Source organism: Lactuca virosa, chromosome 9 (genome assembly GCF_052849685.1).
Source record: "Lactuca virosa cultivar CGN04683 chromosome 9, Lactuca_virosa_CGN04683_v6, whole genome shotgun sequence".
Classification (NCBI taxonomy): Eukaryota; Viridiplantae; Streptophyta; class Magnoliopsida; order Asterales; family Asteraceae; genus Lactuca; species Lactuca virosa.
This window is the reverse complement of record NC_136434.1, coordinates 219,839,588-219,846,448: the sequence shown is the minus strand read 5'-3', so window position 1 is coordinate 219,846,448 and position 6,861 is coordinate 219,839,588.

Here is a 6,861-nt window from a genome sequence, read left to right as displayed (position 1 = left end):
TATCAGCCGGACAAATACATGGAACAATGTCTTACTTTTGTCTAGCAGTTTGTTTCCCGATTTCCGATTTGTTTGACATAGAACTTAATTGAACACATCAACTTAGTTCTGACCGGGCCCGGTACATAGGTCAAAACAAAATCATCGAGGGGCCCAAATATCGCTTCTAATCGAAGAAGGAACAGATAAACTTCGACTCATATGCTTGTTCTTTTACTTGTTAAATCACACACAAACACACGTTTTATAACATCGAGTTACCAATGCGTTTTGCACGATCAATGCATAACCAACTCATAGACAACAAGTCATATCTCTAGGTTTGAAGGCTTATATGATATTACCGTCTCGCGATCACTCGAGATAAATTCCATGAAGTGATACCAGCGAGCGTGGGTTGAATCCAATACTCAGAACTTATGAGCACTCATGAGTGTTAAGGCCATGTCCAACATCTTAGACCTCTACAACCAACTCATGACAGTCTTAATTCATATCTACTTCCAACATATGGCTGACTGTGGATAATTTGAATAATATGTAAAACACAACATAAATATTCTGGAAGTCAAAACATGCAAAAGAAATAATAGTAAACGATTGACAAAAGATAGCAACACTTTACTCATAAACAAACACAACTTTTATTCATCATCAAATGACAATTACACTTTAAAAATTTCAACAATTATCTAACTACTAAAACTAATATCATCCTTCAGCCCTATGCTCCTTGCATGCTGGAGATGCTTAACCCTACCCAGTCCCTTCATGAGGGGATCTGCCGGGTTCTCATCCGATGATACCCTCTTTGCCACGAGGAGTCCTTCTTCTATACGATGTCTGATGAAATGGTATTTTCTGTCAGTGTGTCTGGATCTCCCGTGATCCCTTGGTTCCTTTGCTAAGGCAACTGCGCTTTCACTATCACAGAAAATCTCTATAGGCTCCTTTATAGCTGGTACAACTCCAAGGTCTCCAATGAAGTTCTTTAGCCATATAGCCTCCTTTGCTGCCTCGCTTCCCGCTATATACTCTGATTCGCAAGTTGAATCAGCCACTGTCTCCTGCTTGGAACTTTTCCAAGAGATTTCTCCTCCGTTCAAGGTAAAGACCCAGCCCGACTGAGAGCGGAAATTATCCCTATCAGTCTGGAAACTAGCGTCACTATACCCTACAACTCTCAAGTCATCACTCCCACCAAGGGTAAGGACCCAGTCCTTAGTCCTCCGCAGGTACTTGAGAATGTTCTTTACCGCAGTCCAGTGAGCTTTACCAGGGTTCACCTGATACCTGCTAATCATGCTCAAAGCAAAGGCTACATTAGGACGAGTGCAGGTCATAGCATACATGATCGAGCCTACTGCAGAAGCATAAGGTACTTGACTCATTTTTGCTAACTCAACCTCAGTACTCGGGATCTGAGCCTTACTTAATCTAGCATTACTCTGGATGGGTAACTCTCCTTTCTTGGAATCTTGCATGCTGAACCTTTTCATCACCTTCTCCAAGTATGTACTCTGACTAAGTCCAATTAGTCTTTTACACCGGTCTCTCAGAATCCTTATCCCTAGAATATAGGCAGCTTCTCCTAGGTCTTTCATAGCGAAACACTTCCCAAGCCAGGACTTCACTTCCTGCAGGGTTGGGATGTCATTTCCTATGAGTAGTATGTCATCCACATACAGTACGAAAAAGCTAACTATACTCCCACTGGCCTTGACATATACAAAAGATTCATCTTCACTCCTCGAAAATCCAAACTCTTTGACTTTCTCATCAAAGCAAAGATTCCATCTGCGAGGTGCTTGCTTTAATCCATAGATGGATTTCTCAAGCTTACACACTCTATTAGGGTACTCTGTACTGACAAAACCCTCTGGCTGACACATGTAAACATCCTCAGCCAACTTTCCATTAAGGAAAGCGGTTTTGACATCCATTTGCCATATTTCATAGCCATGAAATGCAGCAATGGCTAACAATACCCTAATAGACTTAATCTTGGCTACTGGTGAAAAGGTCTCATCATAATCAACTCCTGGAGTTTGAGAAAAGCCCTTTGCAACCAGTCGCGCCTTATAAGTGTGTACATTACCATCCATGTCGGTCTTCTTCTTGAAGATCCACTTGCACCCAACTGTCTTACGACCTGGTACATTGTCAACCAAGTTCCAAACTTGATTGTCATACATGGACTGTATCTCGCTGTCCATTGCCTCTTTCCATTTAGCAGCCTCAGGGCCTGCCATGGCTTCCGCATAGCTGTTAGGTTCATCCAGACTTACCAGTGTCTTATCACTGATAAGTGTCTCACCTTCCGCAGTAATATGGAAACCATAGTAGTGCTCAGGTGCGTTCCTAACCCTTGTGGAACGCCTCAGAGGTACAGACTCATCAATTGGATCAACATGAGTTTCCTCCTCAAGTTGACTGCTAGGGTTTGAGGTTCCTTCACCACTTGACTCCTGAATTTCTTCAAGGTCAATTTGCCTCCCACTGTTTCCTTGGCTTATGAACTCTCTCTCTCTCTCTCTCTCTCAAGACAGCCCTCCTTGCTACAAAGACCACATTCTCACTAGGTCTGTAGAAGAGGTAACCAAAGGATTTCTGTGGGTAGCCGATGAAAATACACCTCTCACTTCGAGGTTCGAGCTTGTCGTGAGTTTCGCGTCTCACGAAAGCTTCTCAACACCAAATCTTGATGTGGGCTAGATTGGGAACTTTTCCAATCCACATCCCGTGAGGTGTTTTGGCAACCTTCTTTGTAGGGACCAGATTAAGGATATGGGCAGCAGTCTCTAAGGCATACCCCCATAATGAGATTGATAGCAAAGCTCGACTCATCATGGAACGAACCATGTCCAACAGGGTTCGATTACGCCTCTCAGCTACACCATTCAACTGTGGTGTCCTGGGAGGTGGCAATTGTGAGACAACCCCACATTCCCTAAGATAGTCGAGGAACTCTGTACTAAGATACTCACCACCGTGATCGGATCGAAGTATCTTAATGTTCCTGCCCAATTGATTCTCTACTTCCTGTTTAAAATCTTTAAACTTATCGAAAGTCTCTGACTTATGCTTGATTAAGTAGACATATCCATATCTACTATAATCATCTGTAAAAGTCACATAATAACGATTAGCATCCCTTGTGGCAGTTTTGAAGGGTCCACACACATCCGTGTGCACTAGATCCAACAAACCTTCACCCCTAGCACAAGAACCTGTGAAGGGTGACTTTGTTATTTTTCCAAGTAAGCATGATTCACAGCTATCATCTGACTTTAGGTCAAATGACTCCAAGACTCCATCCTTTTGGAGTTGGCCTATGCGTTTCTTGCTTACATGTCCAAGACGACAATGCCATAATGATGCTTTATCCAAGTTATTATCAATAGTAGAATCAATACACAACACATTATTTCCTAATTTATCTACAACAGACACAACTTCATACACACCATCACAAGCTAATGCTTTAAAATAAAACACATTATTAAAGAAATCATTTATTCCACCAACTTCATTATCAAAGGAAAAGGTAAAACCTTGTTTGTACAAAGCATGAAAGGAAATAACATTTCTTGCCATTTCAGGCGAATAACAACATTTATTCAAATCTAAAGTAAACCCACTACTTAGCAACAAAGTATAAACTCCAATCTTGGTGACAAGTGAAACTTTTCTATTCCCCATGATCAAGTTTATCTTTCCATGCTCCACATTCTCACTTCTTCTTAGTCCCTGCAAATCAGAACAAATATGAATACCACAACCGGTCTCAAGGACCCAAGAGTTAGAATAAGGTGAGTTATTAGATAATATAGTGTAAATACCTGCATGGTTGGGTTTCACTTTCCCATCCTTCAAATCTTGCTGGTACTTCGGGTAGTTCCGCTTCTAGTGTGCCTTTTCATGGCAATAGAAGCATTCAGCCTCTTTTGGGTCAGCAGAAGGAGTGGCGAAACCTTTCTTGGTTCCGCTTGAAGAGGAGCCATCAAGGGTCTTACCCTTGGTACCCTTCGAAGGGTTCTTCCTCTTCTTCCCTCTACCTTTCCCGATTGCCAGGACAGGTGCGGAGTTTGGAGTAGGAGTAGGAGTGGTAACAACCGACTTACCTGTAAGACCTGATTCTGCGGTCTTTAGGAGTCCTTGAAGTTTGCTGAGGGTGACTTCTTCCTTGTTCATGTGGTATTTCATGCGGAATTGATCATAACACGATGGTAAGGAGTGCAAAATGATATCTATTGCTAACTCCTCTGGGAAGTTCACATTCAGCTTCATCAGACGGTCCATATACCTTTGCATTTTCTGCATGTGGCCAGTGATGGGTTCACCATCTTTCATTCGGGTTGTTATCATAGAGGAGATGATTTCATATCGCTCTTGATGAGCACTCTGATGGTAGCGGTCCATCAAATCCTGGTGCATCTCAAAAGGATAGTAGTCCTCATAAGACTTTTGGAGCTCGGCTGTCATAGTGGCCATCATGATGCATGCCACTTTGGTAGCATCTCTTTCATGTGCCTCATATTCAGCAAACTCCTCAGGAGTAGCAGTTGGCTCGGGTACCTTAAGTTCCTTGTCGAGAACATATTATTTGTTCTCATACCGAGTGACCATCCAGATGTTCCTGATCCAATCTGTAAAGTTGGACCCATCAAAGATGACTCTCCCACAAAGGTTCATGAGAGAGAAGGAGCCAGTAGGGTTTGAGCCAGGAGCAGCATTGTTGGAAGACATCTGAAAAGAAGAAAATACAAGTTTAGTTTAGATATGAGGATAGTCCTTAATAAAACACCCAAATATAATATTAAGGCTAGGATCCAATCACAATATATTATAACTTAGAAGAGGGATGCCGTAATCTAAGCTAAAACATATTTGAAAGGTAGGTGAATGACGATTCACAAATTTCCACCATGAAAACGAAATATAAATTATTAGGTTTTATTTGGTTTTTAGAAACTCCTAGATTCTTTTGAGATTCATTGAGATTTTCAATGGCATGTTTCAATCTCGAGTGTGCCCTTCATGTTTTGTGACTGGGATACCGAGGATCACAAAACAAGGTATGAAGTAACCATGCAAATTACTTGGTACCCTTAATGTTTTTCACTTAATCGATGTGCTGGTAAACCACACGCGCTCCATCGACCTATGAAAAACCTTAAGTCACCCTTTGCCTACCTTGTTAAGCCCAAGTTAGTGTGTCGGTTAACCACACACGCTCCACTAACGACTTAATCAAAGTGCAAAGTGTAATTTCATGGGTTAGCACCTTATTCACATTTTCCTAAAGTAACTAAGATTGGGAATTTATAAAACATTTAGTTACTTTATAATAATCATTATACTTATAATGAGAATTTTAAGTCATTGTCCTACCCGTTCGGCTAACGACCCTCCACTAGTCAAGGAAGCGGTGGGTGAGAGTGGACACCCATTAAGCTGCCATTTTATAGGCAACAACCTTATACCCCCCTTACAGACCGGCTTCGTGAATGAGGCCTACTAACGGTAAAACGACTTGATCTTATACATATATATATATATATATATATATTATTAAACTTATAATATTATAAAGTATAAGGGTGGAATTTTAACTTTTAAAATTCTAGGGGTTGGAACTAAAGTTTATTAAGGTGGCTTTACATGTTCCAAAAACTGAGGGCAAGTTTTGTAACTTTACAAAGCCTTTCAATTCATAACTTATGAGTTATTAAAATGAAGACTCTTCATTTTTCTAACTTGTGTGTTCTTTTAATGGAATTAATACAAAGAGACTTTTGGTTATCCATAACTTGAGGACAAGTTATGGACTCCATTAAAACACATAGAGATCATGAATTCAACATTAAAACAAGTAATTCCTATGATCTATCAAGAACTCATATGAACATGAATTAATCATATCAAAATTTCAAGAACATATGAACACATATAATCATGTAATTTTGATATTAGCCATTGTAAATGGATTAGAACACACATTACACCTTCTAAAACAAGTTTTAAAACACCAAAATAGTTTAGGGTAATGTTTCTAGTCTATTTCCAGCAGCAAAACATGAGAAACTGCAGTCTGCAAGCCAAACTCATCGAGTTCTCTAAGGAACTCGTCGAGTTCATGTGTTAACTCATGAACTCGGCGAGTTTTTGGCCAGAACTCGTCGAGTTTTGCAGTCTGGACAGTTTTTGGTTTTGAAAAAACAAATTTGCATCAAGTATCAAATAAACAAGCCTAGGCTTTGATACCACTGATGGGTTTTGAGCATTTCTAACACTCCTAAGTGTACATGCAACCCTAGAAAACCTTGGATCTATGTTTGTCTATAATACGTGCAAAATACTTTTTTCCAAGGTTCATAATCCTATCTAGCATACATGGGGAACTTTAAACATAAAGATGGCTAGAATTACATACCTTGTAGTTGTTATGATTCCTTGAAGAACCTTGAGAGCCTAACACCTCCAAGTGTGATGCCTCAAATGTTTCACACAACACCAAATGCTTTGGAACAACTTTAGAGAATGGAGCATCCAATGGGTTTAACCCAACTTGATAATCCATGTAGCCTTTTAGCCCACTATACAAGTTATGGATGATTTACATAATCAACCCATATATTTAATTAGTCTCCTTTTTGATCACTTAATTAATTCTAGATTAATTCTTGATCAATACTAATTAAATAATATTATTAATATATTAGAAATTATAATATATTAATAAAACACAAGTGTTATTTCTCTTATTAAGTCTATCCAAATGCATGATGCCATGCAACCCAAATGGACCATGCCGGGTCGGGTCAAGTACATACCAGAGATAGTTATGGACTTAGACAC